This window comes from Mirounga angustirostris, unplaced genomic scaffold (assembly GCF_029215605.1).
Source record: "Mirounga angustirostris isolate CCGP_5_RB_7025 unplaced genomic scaffold, mMirAng1.0.hap1 SCAF_14, whole genome shotgun sequence".
Taxonomy (NCBI): Eukaryota; Metazoa; Chordata; class Mammalia; order Carnivora; family Phocidae; genus Mirounga; species Mirounga angustirostris.
In genome coordinates, this window is record NW_026991722.1 from 3783935 (window position 1) to 3800000 (window position 16066).

Genomic DNA, 16066 nt, shown 5'->3' on the forward strand with positions numbered 1-16066 from the left:
TTTCGCAGACCCCACCCATCAGAAATAAAAGACCCCCTCCCATGACCCATTCTGGAGGAAAGACTGGATTATCTGTCCGAGCAGAACATTTAGAAAAACAGCTATGTCAGGAGCTAATTAATAATAATATGCTATTCTTCTGGATTTTGCCATGCTGTTCAGGTTTTTAAGACTTGTTGTTTCTTGGGATTTCCTCTCTCATACTAGCCACCCTCACACCTAACTTTGTGTTTATAGTTCTGGACTTCTTTTCCTAAGAGGCCTCCCCTCAAAAAACCCTGGCTCCTCCTCCTGGCACTGGACCCAGTCCACCTGGCCTCTCCGACAGGCTAGCGGAGTCATTCACTCAGCCTCTACTGAGGCCCGTGGAGGTTCAGAGCCCGGCCCCTGCCTTCGAGAAATACTTTTCCCTCAGGCTCACCCAGGAACACACCACCCTGCCCAGTAAACAAACCAAATACTCTCCATGTAGGCTTTCCCCCTAGAACACTGTGATTTAATGATCCACTTTGCCAATTCTTGGAAATCTTAGAGCTCCCAGGTCCCCCACCCACACAGCAATGGGAGCGACCTACTGGGCGTCTGGTCTCGGCCAGCCGAGTCTGGCGGCACACAATGGCTGTGGTGGGCAGCCGTGGGATGCCCTGGAGAAGCGGGTCACAGCACAACGGAGTTACCGCCCGCTTCCTCACGGCAAATATCTGCTGCCCCCTCTCTCACACAAGACTGCCAAGTACAAACCAACCAGCAGGGAGCATGGAAGAGTAAACAACAAAGTAAAAAACTGCTCAAGAAGACTTCAGATAAATTAATAAGTGAGACACAGGATGAATCATTTAGAAATGAGGAATATTTCTAAAAACATCCCTAACCTTCGGAGCTTGATGTAATGAAGTCATCCAGTCTCTCCTACAAAATAACGTTGCAGCCAGGGGAGAAACAAAAACAAAGAAGTGTGTGCCCAAATAAACACAGGTATACATGTAATGTGTACACATGTGAGAGGTAAGATTTTTGCTCCTACTTCATGCGGGGAGCATGACAGCAACAGGAAAATTCACAAGTGAGGTGCAGGAGCTACCCAGACACATGGCTTTCCAAGGAGGACAGATGTCAGGGATCCTCTGGGCTGCCTCCCTTGCTTTGTACCTGAGGACAATGCGGCACCGCAGCAGCTGGGGACAGAAGGGCAGGGATGACCAGGCATCTGGAGTGCCATTCCCACACCCCAACAACCACACACGGACTCTGCAAGGTGCATGGCAAACACTAACACCAACATGTGGATGGCTTCGGAGGTCAAAGAATCAGACCTACCTGGGCTCAACTTAAAAGACCGTACCCCCTTATTCTATACAACCTCATGACAATCTATGTGACCTATCCATAGAACCTTAACTTCAGGGAGCTTCACTCTGCATAACAGAGATAAGAGTTAGATCGCTAGAAAAATTAAAGTACATTATACACATGTGCAGGAATAGAGTAAATTCAGTCTCTCTACACATATTTATTGAGCACCTACTACTTCCCAGGCACTGTTCCAGGTACTGTGTGTGCAACATAAACAAAACCTCTGTCCCCATGAAGCTTAAATTATAGAGACAATGTTCACCACTATTATTAATTTTATTATCATCAGATTTTGCCATTTGCAAAGGCACACTTAGAAGAATGCCGGACTTAATGTTTTATAACCAAATAACTAAATTTGTCCCTTAAATATGTTTTTTTATGATCTAACGTTTCCAGGCTCAAATACAACTTTGGGCCTTCTGTCATAAAGGACGCGCGACCTAACGGCAGGCTTTCCACGTTCCTGTCCAGCTGTATTCCCTCCCCAGTAAGAAGCAGGAGGAGGGTACAACTGTAGAGTGGCATGTTTTAGAGAGACGAGAATTTGCTAGAATTGGGTCTGCCCAAAGAACCCAGACTGCCTACCTACCTTAGTGACTCCAGGAAAGGTCACAGGGAAGAACATGTGAGTGCCAACACCCGTCAGATGCGAAAGGAGTGAAACACACCAACACCCCTGGAATACCAGCAGGGCCCTGGGTGGTGGCCATCAGGACCACTGGGTGGTGACCACAGGGCCCTGGCTGGTGACCAGCAGGGCCCTGGGTGGTGGCCAGCAGGACCACCGGGTGGTGGCCATCAGGACCACCGGGTGGTGGCCATCAGGACCACTGGGTGGTGACCATCAAAACCACTGGGTGATGGCCATCAGGACGACTGGGTGGTGACCAGCACTTCTAGGACTTAACACATGCACACTATGTAGTGCACAGAATTTCTACAGAAAGATGCAGATGCAAGGTCAAAAAGTGAAATCAGAAAAGAATATGACCAGAGTCTACACCACAGCAGGGACAGTGGTCTTCCCACCTGGAAATGGAACAGCGGATGCAAAGAGGCCAAGCCCTCAGAGCAGACCCAGAAGGAAGCCGAGAGGCTATTCTACTGCCCACGGCAGAGGCACATGGCAGATCATGGTTGAACTGTGCAGAGGCAGAGAAGAAAAGACAGCTGAGATAAATCAGAAAATGGATTTTTTGTTTCCCATATTCAATCCTGATAACATTTATTTCATTACTCAATGAAATTTTTACATGCATGGGATGCATAATAAAATATTTTATATAAAGTTAATATTGATATCCACTTTAGTTTTCAAAATAGTCTCACTATACCGTGAGATCCATTACCTCAAGGACCTTCTTAGTCACTTTTCTTTCTCCTAGACCTGTCTGGAAACAAGCAGGTACTCAAAATAAGTATTTATTGGATAAATAAACCAATGAATAAACAATTGGAGAAATGAACAAGTGAACTCTAGGAGACAGGAATCTGTGCCAGTTATGATAGTCCTGATTTTCAGCTGAGAAACCTAACATTGAAGGAAAAGATGTGGCCTGAGGGTACAGAGCCCGTTGGTTTTGAGGTTGAGATTAAAGCCACTCCAGTGTTCTTTACCCAAGAGCGTCAATGCACAACCAGGGTCCCCCCAGAAAGTTCCAGAAAGGTAATAATGAGAGTTAGTGACCCAAGTCCACATGTCAAGAAGCCAAGAGAATTATACGTTTAACATCAATATTTATTTCTTATTTACTCCCCCACCTTATTCCAAGAAGGATTTAAGGCAGCTTGATGTATGCTCAGGAAGGCCCCACTGAGGCTCACTTGGGCTCATGTGAGCGACCGTGTGTCAAATGCATCCACACGCAGGTATGGTGCCCTAACTACCCACAGGGACTGGAAGCGGGGGGCTGGGGTGCATGCCTTTATTACAGCAAAGTTAAAGAAACTAATAATTAGTCCTCAGTAAAAGCAATTTTTCAATAGACAAAATCTTCCGATGTGCTGGGCCTACTGAGAAAACGAAATAAAACACAATATCTAAAATTTATTTTAAAAACCACTAAAATATCATGGAAACGATTTGTCCCTCGAGTGTTTCATGAACAGCAAACATGAGGAGGAAAAAAAGCTTTCTTCCTGATACCCTTGAACTAAGTTTATAGAAATGTGTGTGTATAAATGTCATATTTAACAGAAAAGTTAATGGAAATATCAAGAATCACACAGCATTTTCTTAATTTAAGTTGGTAACCAACGAACTAGCATAAAAGGACCATAATGAAGGCCATCTCATAGACAAAAAATACAAAATTTAATGGGAAAAAACCTTTCAAATAATCACCCCAAAGCCCTGGCAAAGCGGCTATTACTCCCAACACATCGCCACTACTCCATCGTCCGGAACTATATTTATTATGAATTATTAGATTTCGGAGCAATTGTCCTCTGAAGAGCTCAAGATACTGCAAAATAACTTCTTAAACTTTGCGCACACTTGAGGAATAGCCAAAGTGCCAGTGAGCATTGGTGGAGGCGGTGGGGAGAGACATAAATGGACAGAGAGGGTCCAGGATGGGAAAAAGAAGTGGCTGAGAAGAGGGGCCAGGACAGCCGGAGGAAAGAAGGGGTGCAGGGAACCAGCAACTGTGATTTCAAATATCCAATAAGGGCCCCCCAGTCCGCTCTGGTTGTCCTGGGCCAGCCCTGCAGCCGGCCCCCATGTTTTCACGGGTGGTATGGCTACCTGGCACACAGAAGATCCCCCAAACGTACAGAAAATATGTTTCAGCTTCTGTCTCTGTAGATAGAGGCCCTTCTAAAATTAGCAGCTTCTCAACGATATTCCATGGAATATGAAAGAGAACAAAGCCCCAGGTGTTGCCTTGCATTTCAAAGAGCTCTGAAAACCACCACCACCCCAACAACAAAAAATGGATGTACATACGGGCACAAATAACCCTACACTCAGTGCTTCCAAAAAAAGGGTTTTTTAAAGTATTTTAAAGATCAATTAATCAATCCTCCCAACCGACAGCGTAAAGAACGTCTTACCAGCCAGTGAACTGCGTCCTACGTGGGGAGCAGGGCAGGCAGGCGGGTGTCCGCAGAATAGCAAATGTAGCCTCTTCACCAAGTCAAAGTATGAAACAGGCTTTCTAAGTGAAAAACGGAAGCGGGCCCAGTATGACCCCGTGGAAAGGAAGTTTGTTTAAGGGGTTACCGCAGTACTCTGCGGTCAACCCACCAGGCAGGCTCCATCGCGCCCCCCAACCCCATAAAACAAGAAGCGATGCCAACACGTGCGTGATTCTCGCACACCAACGCTGGCTATCCAGAACCAACAGACCTAACGTGGCAGGCACCACGCTGTATTTCCTACAGAGCTAGAATGATGGGCCACGCACTCCTTTTCACACTATATTTATATATGCACCATGGAGATCGATGTTAACACGGGAGCGTTGTTAAGGGAAGTTTCCACTTTTTTCTTCCTAAGTGAGCTGTGCTCCAGTACTGATTCCAGATTCCCCCCACAAAGTGAGAAGAGACTGTACTTGACAAGATACACGAGAACATCCTGGGAGTAAAATACGTTTCTATAGTTCAAAGTTTTAAATAGATAACCAGGTAGGGCTGGGGAGGCTGCAGGTGTAATGAAGATCACTTTTCTGTGTGGGTGTGGGAGGAAAAACTCCGAAGAGAATTCCTACAACACAGTAAGATATGGGGCCAGCTCTAAATTTCCCAACTGCTAAGGCTCGTGACCTGCCACCGAGCCCCAGGCCAAGCACAGGTGCAGTGACAGAGATGGGCAGCCGGGGAAGTGGGTTTGCACACTAACATGGACCCGTGACTCCTTCCGAGATCCAAATAGGTCTGAGAACTCAACAATGATTCCTGACTTGGTGATGGCAAATCTAACCTGATCTGAGTCCACCAGAACCTGACCTGAATGGATGTGAGCGTATTTATGGCTTACTCACCCAATGTCGTGTGAATAATCACACAAATTTCGCTATAGAAAAATTCATGTTTCTTTAAGCTGAGGATGCTACAAAATATACAATACATACACTGAATTTCCTTTCAAAAATCTGAGATATTCTCGGGGTGCCTGGGTGGCTCAGTCGTTAAGCGTCTGCCTTCGGCTCAGGTCATGATCCCAGGGTCCTGGGATCGAGCCCTGCATCGGGCTCTCTGCTCCGCGGGAAGCCTGCTTCTCCCTCTCCCACTCCCCCTGCTTGTGTTCCCTCTCTCTCTGTGTCTCTCTCTGTCAAATAAATAAATAAAAATCTTTTTTAAAAAAATCTGAGATATTCTGAATTCCAGAACATATCTGGCCTCAAGGACTTCACGTAAGGGGTAGTGGGGGCTCCCTTGTCCCTCCCCATCCGCTGTGCGGCGTGAATGGAGGGCACCCCTCACAGATTCCCTGGAGTCCAGTATAGACCCGATACATGAGAAACCTACGTTTCGATACTTTTCCAGTGTGCAGAACTATCTATCGGAAGGAATGTTTCGGACCCTCGGAAACACCTGCCAAATGAATAGATGAAAACAGAATAATTGATGACAAATTGAGTAAGGCAAACCTAATTCTCAAATTAAAAAACTTATTCTAGACTTTCCAAAATACATGCTAAACATATTACGCCACATGGTCTAAATATCTGCCAGCAAAATCAAGTAAACAGAAACCACCAGGTATATCTGAATAAAGAAGATACTATTCTATGACACATGGATTCCCCCACATTTGGCTTTATTGATAAAACTTACTTCTGTAGTTACATTATAAAGCCAACTGAGAAACAAAGGAAAAACTCCCACGTGAAAGGTTCACAAATAATGGAAATCTAGCTTCTGTTACTACAAATAGTTTTGTTTTTTTTTTAAGATTTTATTTATTTATTTGAGAGAGAGAGAATGAGAGACAGAGAGCATGAGAGGGAGGAGGGTCAGAGGGAGAAGCAGACTCCCCGCCGAGCAGGGAGCCCGATGCGGGACTCGATCCCGGGACTCCAGGATCATGACTTGAGCCGAAGGCAGTCGCTTAACCAACTGAGCCACCCAGGCGCCCTACAAATAGGTTTTATTATGCATTTATTTTCCTTACTAGGGCTAAGCTTTAAAAGTCTTGTATCTAAAATTACAGTGTACGGGCAGGTAACATGGTTGACACAGGATAGCAAGCTACTGATACCGAGAAAGGTTCTCTCAGTGTCAGCCGAAGCATTCTTCAGAGAGACTCAAGAGGCTGCACGGTGACTGAGGGAAAAGCGAGGATCTGGGAGAAGTCCTGTGTTGGAGAAGCGCCAGGCAAATGGCCCCAGATGACACACAGGCCAGGCAGGTGCAGACAGCTGAGTGATGGGCAAAGGTGTCCAGTGATGGGCAGAGGCTTGGCGCCCACTCCAGTCTGAGCAGCCTGAGGGCACCGTGGAGGGAGCCAGGGGACACAGCGGAGTGACCCTCCCAGGCAGCGCTCACCCAGAGCCCGCCAAGGCCCCAGCAACAGGACAGAAACTGCGCCTCACCTCATGGCACCCAGGCAGCCTGAAAATGCTATCAGATTGGCCTCCAACAGGGCCACACAGGGAGAATCGCTGGGGTTTGGTCCTCCCCCACCAACGAACTCGCGCGCGTGTGTGTGTGTGTGTAACCGGCTGATAGAAACCTTACAATCATGGGGTCCACCTCCCATCCCCTGGTGGCGCTCACTTGAAGTGAGTGTTGCACAAACGTAGAAGGGGTGAAACACAGTGTTTAAAGGGTCTTTTTGAGTTTCCAGTCAAGGAATTTTCCATCCACTCCTTTGTTCTTTTTTTTTTTCCCTCTCCTAGGAGCCAGGAAGGGCTCGAGCCACAACCAACAAATGACAGGGCAGTCAGGGGACGCAGGGAAGAAAGACGACGTCTCTTTAGTTTCGCACACATGATGTTTCAGCCACTAAGGTCATACCTGCGTGTGGTGACTGACAACTCTTCAGCTTGATTCAAAGCAAACAGCTGCTGGTTCGATTGCCTAGCAACTAAAAACTGACGGATGACCCTTAAGATGGATAACTACCATAAATCACCTCATTCAAACGCTCCAAGAAAAAAATTAAAAAACAATGGTTTTCATGACATTTGCTGCACTCCATAATGTGCCGTGATAAATTTGGCCTCCTTACGGATGCACGGTCGTGGCTGCAGAAGTTCTGCCACTTTTGTTGCCGCCTGCTGTCTTCCTGGGCGCCCGGGGCCCCCGGGAAGGTGTGCGTGTGAACGTGCCGCCCGCCAGCCCCGGGCTCCCGGGCTCCCGGGCTCCCAACGTGGCAGAGGCCCCCACGCATTCGTAACGCCTACAATCTATTTAGGGGAATGACTTGACCTCAGCCACCATTACAGACGCCATGATTCATACGAATGTGACGGACTACTTCCTGTTTGCAGACATCTCATGTGTTCCTAAAAGGCTAAGAATGTGCTTTTAACTTGCCAATAAACACAGACCTGTCCACCATGATAAGACTGATAGGAGATCTTGGCACACGTCCTTTGAAACCTGCCACGTCAGCAGAGTCCTGAGCGAGTCTACCCGGAGACGTGCGGCGAGGAAAGGGACCCCCTGATTTTTCCAGGTCTCACTTCACCACCCCCTCACCTAATGTTCACGAGCGGGGACCAGCGATCCTTTGCACCCTTCCTTTGTCCCTTGCTTTTTGTTACACTGGACTTCGATTTTCTTCTTCTAATGTAGTATCAATGTTATAAGGACGGTGCTTCCAAGAGGACTCTCCCATGACCGGACGTGGGTTCGTGGTTTTCAATAGAAGAGGGACCCGTTTCCTCTCCGATACCCCACTCAGCTGTCCTGGTGGGAGCCAGCTTCCTGGGCACACTCAGCCACCGGACAGGCACGAACGGAGCGCAGGGCTAGGCTCCGGGGGCAGGAGGGCCACGCAGTCCTGCCCGCGTGGAGCTTAGCATCCCCTGGGACACGGACACAGCCGGGAGCAGCATCACGCGCGGAGGCGCGCGGTCCGTCGGACCCTGTCACGTGGCGTGTGTCCTGTCCGCCGTTACCGTCACCCCGGCAGACTGTGCACCCCCCAGACACTGAAGTTTCCAAAGCCGCAAAGAAAGAATTACTTTTGGTTCAGTAGGCTGCACAACCGCGAGGAACTGTCCATATTTAAAAGCCCAAAGGGGGCGGGAGGGCATGCGTTCCAAGTCAGAAGCGCACCGTAGCTGCCGTGGCATATGGCGACCTGGGGCCGTGGTGGCGGCCCTGTGCAGGTCAGCGTGACCCGGCTTCACTGGGAACGCCCAGCGTTAGGGCCCTGTATGTCGGGCCAGCGCTGGGATGGCAGGTAGCTGGTAGCTACCCAGCTCCAACCACAGCCACTGTATGCGCCCCAAACCCTGAAATGAAAGGACGGAATATTAGCCACGAACAAAGTGAGCAAAGGGCCAAAGAGCCGGGACCCAGGTAGCTGGTACAGCCGGACCAGGTATCAGCACACGAACAACTCAGAATCAGGCAGAGACGCAGGGAGTTTCCCCTGGCTCCCGAGCATATGCAATTGTGTGTGAACTTCTGGGATCCCCGCCTGAGAAGGAAGAACAAATTCACTAGCATGTCCAGCTCTACAGTTTTCTAAGAATAGAGATACGAGAACCAGTCGCTGGAAGGTTCACCGTTTGATGCACAGATCCTGTGCGGTAAGCTCCTTAGAACTCCCAACTGAGCGAATGTCAATAACTATGCCATATTGAAGCAGAATGAGAAAGACTGGTATTAATTAGGTCGACAGAACGACTTCTCGTGCATAGGCTTCTACCTCTAGGCCTTTAGAGATAACCACACGTTCTCCCAAAGCTTCATGCTCCCGACAAGAAAGAGTTTCAGCTTCGTTCCCTCTCCCATATAAAAGGCCGCTCTCTGTAGCTCTTAGGAGAGTTGAGCTGGCTTGAAAGACACAGAGTCTTTACTGTGTCCCCAAAAATGTAAGGTCCAGGGTGCATCTTGATCTCTAATATCATCAGGGTGCTAACGGATAAGGAAGATCTAGAAGGTCTTTAATGCACATTTGCATGGCCACGGGCTGCGCCACCACACTCACTCCGGGACAGTTCTGCCTGCACCCTGACTGTCCTCAGCATGGGGGCCGGGGGCCCTCTGAACAGGATCATCGGGCACGCTGTCCCTTTAAAACCGGAATGCTTGTTTCCCTTCTGTTAGAAAAGTAAATCACACTATAGTGAGTTGAGCTTTGAAAAAAGCATCCATCCATTAAAGTTCATGGATTCGCGTTTCCAGATTGTCCCTCCCCTGGCTGGGTCTCAAGTTACAGCCTTGTACGACCCAAGTCTAAATAATATTCACCATGATAAATGGCACCATAACTCCGATATCCACAATCAATCTTTGCTTTAAAGATACATCCATCTTCAATAATGTTGATGGGGATTCTGTAAAATGGGAAACGTGACTGTTTTCCCGACCTCGTGACAGTGGGGGAAGGAAGCTCTGAGTGATGGCTGTCAGCTCACATCTGGCTGCAAAAATAAATTAGCCTTATGTAGACAAATGAAGGGCCAGTTCTGCCTAGGAAACAGCCACTCCTGAGCAATGGCTAATTTATAGGACTTCTTTCTGGAAAGTTCCTGGCTGAGGCAACAGTCTGCTTAGCTATCTCTTTAAATGATATCTGAAGCTGTAAATAACTTCAGTCCCAGGGACTATACAAAGTACAAAGGGGTAGGGATGGGAGAAACAATAACTTTTCTCACGTTCTCACACATGATTAAAATGCAAAAGTCTTCCCTTCCGGGGGGAAGAAACATTTTAACCAAATGCTTTTTTTTTATATATATATTTTTTAACACTGTACTCCCCTCTGGTGCATCTTTTTTTCTTTTTTCCCTTTTTGGTTCTTTTCTGGTGGTTTTGGGACTCATCTAAAAAGTAAACAATCTGGGGGGCGGGGGGGAGGGCGGCCTTTCCTTTGCCTCCTGAAAAAACTTTGCCTTTGGAGCAAGTACAAGACCCGAACCTCATCACCGTCTTTCTAGGGCAGGGAGGGGGTTACGGGTTCTAAGTAACAGAGAAGAAACATCTATGGGGTTTTAGTATGTGCTTTCAAAAGCAGCCGGAGTAAAACATTTATTAGGCAGGCCCTAAAATAAACAGAAGCCCAAACTTTTGCTGGGGAGGACAGAAGGGAAACTCTATCCCAGTTCTTTCTGTCTCTGACCTTGTCTCAGGGAGGGAGACGATTAGAGCCTGCTGCAGGAAGTGGGGAGAGCAAGGCAGACGCACTCTGTGGGGTGCAGGGACTCTGCGACTTGGGGGGGAGTCCAGGGCGGGAACAGATGCTCGCTGGGGTCTCCAAGCCCCCTAGCAGGAAGGGGCAGCAGTTGCTGCCTGCCGAGGTGGGGAGGGTTAACTCCGTGAAGGTTGAAGGACTTACAGTAATGCTGTGAAGACAGAAACATCACAGGCTTTCCTGGCAAGGGGCTTACAGAGGGTAGGAGGGGACTGCAAAATGAACTCTCTCAGGCTTTGTCGGGCAGCGTTTCCCAAGGCCCAGCCTGGCCCCTTTGATAAATGACACATGTCATTCTGTCACAGCCTGACAGTGCAGCTGGGAGGGCTGGTGATGTATGGCTCCACTGAAAAGGAAATCAACTTTTTGGCACCGAGTGAGCCTGTGCCCTGTATAAGGATTTTGTTTCTCAAAAAGTGAAAGATAGACTTAGGATTAAAAAAAAAAAAAAAAGTTGAAAAACAGATTGAACGACAGCTTACACTTAACATAAATTAACTCAGTAATGGCGAAATGTGCTAGCCTGTGATAAATAAAAGCTACATTAGTCAATTATTAATCACACTCTAACTTGTAGCCAGAACCCATGACTTAAATCTGGGGCCTGAGCTGCCTTACAAACAGATAAGACAGTGTCTGATAGATGTCTTCCAGAGGGCAATCAGGAAGGAATCAAAGACTCAGTGGGCTCACCAATGGGAAGGGGTGGAAGGTTCTAGAAAAACAGAGGGGAGTGAGTAGGGAAGAGGGAAAGACCCATTCCTTGGAGACAGGGTATCTACTGACTGTACAAGGAAAATTAAATATAACAGCTACATCCAAATACTTTCTTTCCTATCAGGACTTAACTCCCTCTGAACATCCAAGGCATTTATATGCTACAAACAACGGGTTTACGCTTGTATATATTACTCTGCCTTGAAAGTATGTTGCTAGGCTGGAGCCATCTCCCACCATACTACTGAGTTACATCTTTTAAATCTAATCCCTGGGGATTTTCCCAGAGCTAGTACTTATTCCCAAACTAATTGTTTACCACAGATTATCATTTAAGTCTCACATTTTACCAAATGAATTGACATTTGACATTCACGCAGAGTGAAGTGCAAACCTTCCTCTCAATCCAGTGGCTCTGGTGTGGCTGAGTTCTAAACATAAATGCAAACCAAAAAAACCTCTTTCAGCTTAGAGGTATCCCTATTCTACATAACACCTCCACCAGGATAGAGGCTTCAGTTAACCCCTCTGCCTGTGCACACAAGGGTACGCCCCTCAAGGCATCCCTCGCCCAGGGAAAACCCTGCCCCACCAGGAGCATGATCTGTCTGCAAGATGGACAGCTGCTCATCGTCAGCCCTGCATTTCCAGGACCGTGGGATCCTAATTCCTTGTGTCCAGAAGACGTGTTGAGATTGCGACGGCATTTCTGATGTTTAAAGGGCACACTGAGGTCTCGGGGCATGCACATATGCAGAGAACAGACCCCCTCAGTCAGGGAAGTCACCTTGACATGCCGACAAGTAAGTGTGGGAAGCCGCCACAGCTCCAGCATCCCTGTGAGCTCCATGGTTTTACTCACCTAGGGCCATGCCATGCTTGCGGACAGTGGATATTCAAGAAATGTTTGCTGAATTCAATTCAAAATACCCCATATTCCCGTAACAAAGGCAAGGAAGCCATTTCTCTTTAAAAAGCTACAACCACATTTCCAGTCCACTCTTCTGTGATTTAAGAGGAAGTGAACCCAGGAAGCATTTCCGAAGCCCAGCAAACCACCATCAGACAGATCTGCACCCAATACTTCCACCTGGTGCAATTCCTGGGTCTTACATGCAGTGACATATTTCCATATGCCTTGACATGAAAATGGCAGAAGAGCCCAGAAGTTGTTGATTTCAGCTAACGTCCAATTTTATATGTAAAAATGCACTCAAGTTTTACCAAACGCTAATTTTCTGAGCACAACCAGCTTTTTTTTTTTTTTCCCCCAACAAAAGAGGACAGCTGTTGCTTCATGATAACTACTTCCTCCAACTCAGGGGTCGACGAGATGGTTTTAAGGCATATGGCGGGGTGGCAGGGCAGTAATCCTTTCGGGATCCTCCAATAATCTAAATCCTTCCTTTGCAGACAAGGCAACTAGGGTTTGAGGAAGGAAGGGACAAAATCTGGGAAAGAACAAAGCCCCGGACCTCTGCCCCACCCCCCAGGGTTTCCCCCATAGAGGACACTGTACTCAACAATCTATTCAAAGTCAACCTTCTGAATTTAAACATGTACAATTAACAGGCAGGCTCCAGATCGAGTCAAATGTTTAAAATAGCCCCTAAAGCCAATGGTTTCTTCCATGGCTATAAATAAGAGCTTGGGGGGCTGGGGAAGAATCATACATTAAAACACAGGCTGATGTTTAAACTTCTCCCTTCCTCCAGCTGAAATATAATTTTTCTTTAGTCCATAAAAAATTCAGATAGTGTGCAGAATGTTTATATATTACCAAGGTCCCTCTTTAAAAGGTTTATACTTTTACTTTATGACCTGTCCTTGATTTGACACTTCCGCTCATCAGAAAGGGATTTATAAAATAATCCTGAAGGTGAGGAACACACATGTGTCAGGGACTCGCTGGGTTTCACGACACGAAATTTAAGAAGAGACAGAAATCCTGTTAAGCTCTCTTTAGTCACCAATAGACATCAAAGGTAATAATTAAAGAAGACAGACGTCATAAAACATAAATTTATGTCTCTTTTAATAATGCACAAGCACTGTAGTGTGTAAAACATCTATTAGGTTGAAAGAACATGAAAACGTTCCAATAAGAAAAATCTATGTTTTGTTTTGGGGTATTTCCCTTTCTTTAAAAAAAAAAAAAAAAGTGAGGATCTTTTTTTTTTTTTTTTAACAAGTTTAAACTGAAGTCTTTCAAAACCTTTGCCATCTGTGGGTACATGAACTATGAATGACCCCGAATGATTTGCACTCTGCTCAGAATCCCTTAGAAAGCACGGGAAAAAGTATCATTAAGAATGACTGATGACTGTCAGTCAGGGTTGACCTCATCCAAGCTTTGGTCTCTGCCTCCATAATAAGCTGCCTTTATTAGTGGCAACACTCCATAAAAGGGGTGTGTTTAGTCACAGGATAGCGGCCTCCACATGCCCATTGCTTCTCTCTGAAAGATTGATTAGTGCTCATTTTTACTGCCTTCCCAGCACATACAGGGCAGTGCTCCCCAATCAGGCCCGCAAGCCACACACTGGAGCCAGGGGCTGGGAAGAGGATGCCTGCAAACAGGGCTGGTTGCGCAGCGAGGGGGGGAGGGGAGGGAGGTCAGTGGTGAGGGGTTGTTTTCTTTTTTCTTTTTTTTTTTTTAGGAATCCGCCTTAAAAAAAAAAAAAAAAAAAAAAAAAGACCCAACCACAAACCCATATGTGTGCTGGAAGTCCAGGTCCTGGAGAAGAAAGGCCAGGGAAGCACCCGCGTCTGCAGACAGGAAACTGAGGACCCACTTAAGTATTAACTTGTCTTGAAAACAGAAGGGCTCCCAGCCTGCAACCTTCTCTCTCTCTGAAATCAGCAGTTCCCAGCAAATCAACGAGGAGACTGCCTGCAGAATTAGGCCTCATAACCGGCCTCCGACATCAAAACACAAAGATGTAATTATTACCCATTAAAACTGAACATGTGTGAAACTGGAAAAAAAAAAAAAATCTTCCCTATACGAGCACATAAAACCCATCTACTGCTTTTGTATTAAACTACTAAATTATTTTGAAGAAGCAATTGCTATAGAAACAGACGAATTTTATATATATATAAAATCTCCACATATCCCTAAATCCCTTGCACCAACTCAACTCTGGTTGAGATAACTGAGTGCCCTGAATTCCCAGGAGGAAAAACAGAGGCATAAATGTATTATTATCTTTGTCATCACCCTTGCAACCATCACGAGGTACCAGGTCCTGAATCACTCGGAGGAGATGGAGGAGCCGTGCTTTGTGGTACCTTGAGCAGGTGCTCCACAGAACAAATGGGAGAGGACACGTCCCATGCGATCTCCTCCATTCCAAATACGTCTATAAACAAATTTAGCTCACAGGGTGATTCATTTGCAGAAACCCCTTGGGAATAAGCCAGACTCTCAGCAGCCTAATGCCTTCAGCCAGCTACCCCCAGAAATTTAGCCAAACACCACAACAAGCTCCCACTTTCAGAAAACTGCCTGAGAACCTCAGGATCTGGTTACCATGTGCGCAGCACCTACTGGATGTGGATTTCTTGCCATGAAAATTAGGGGGTGAGTCGAGAGTCTGAGGACTCCTTTAAACAGAGCCTATCTACAGCAAACACTCAGCATCTCCTGTTAGGTAACTCAGAATAAGCAAGGGAGGGTGGAGAAGGGGGCAAAAGCCAGCCCCTCCTGCCTCCCCTCGGGACTGGCACGGTGGGTGTCAGAGGAGTGAACCTGAAACAGCTGGAGGGTCCCGGCCAGCACCACCCCCGCTCCCGGCCCAGGGTCTTCCCTGGATGCACCATGGAAAGGAGTGGGGGTAGAAGGAGACAAGGCTCTTTTGTGAGCCACACAGTTCCAAGTTGGGTCTTCCCCCAGAGCTTTTGAGACACTCATTTTCCCAGTTCATGAAAAGTGGGTAAAAACATGCTTCAAAACCACCTCTACGCGTTTTCCAACTCCACTGGGGATGATATTCATCTTGCCCCCTTCTACTAAAATAAATGCTAGTTACTGATTCGAAATTGACAAGCAATACAAGTTCGATACCTGCTGAATGAGGTGAGGAAAAGTTTCCTGGTGCAGAAGATGACACTCCTCGAGGTAGGTCCATCTCCCTCAACACAGGCGCACAAACCCAGACCTCTGTGTGCCTGTTCCTTTGAAAACCCCCAATGTCTTGTTTTCATTAATGGTATTAGTGTTTCCTATACAATTCAGCGAGTACCCACAATTTCAATTACTTCCTGGCCAACTTAGAATATTTATTAGAGTGTTTATTTCCAATTACTTTCTGGAGTTAGAGCAGTTTTCTTCAATTTTAAAATTTAAAAAATTTTAAAATTTTAAAATATATATATGTATGTATGTATGTATATACATACAGTCCAAGTTTGGGGGTGGTTTGGAGAGATTTCTGCACAGCACAGTAATGCTAAGGTATTGTTTATGGTCACATTATTTGTCTGTATTTGGCTTTTCTCGATGCCAGTACCTTCCCAGGTAACAATAAAGCTTAGCAGGAAAAAACAGACATGTTTTACTGTTATTTTCATGTAGCTAAGAACTGGAGCAGGGCAGGCTCTTAGAGAGTATTACACAGTTTACTGCATTAATAATAGGATGCCCCATTGCTGTGACACACTCTGTACTTG

The 16066-nt window shown here is 46.5% G+C and overlaps 1 protein-coding gene across 4 annotated transcripts in view; it reads right to left on the reverse strand.

Moving 5' to 3' along the window:
* Positions 1-16066, reverse strand: part of TSHZ1 (teashirt zinc finger homeobox 1) — a 78296-nt gene that overhangs the window by 50274 nt on the left and 11956 nt on the right. The window lies entirely within an intron of this gene.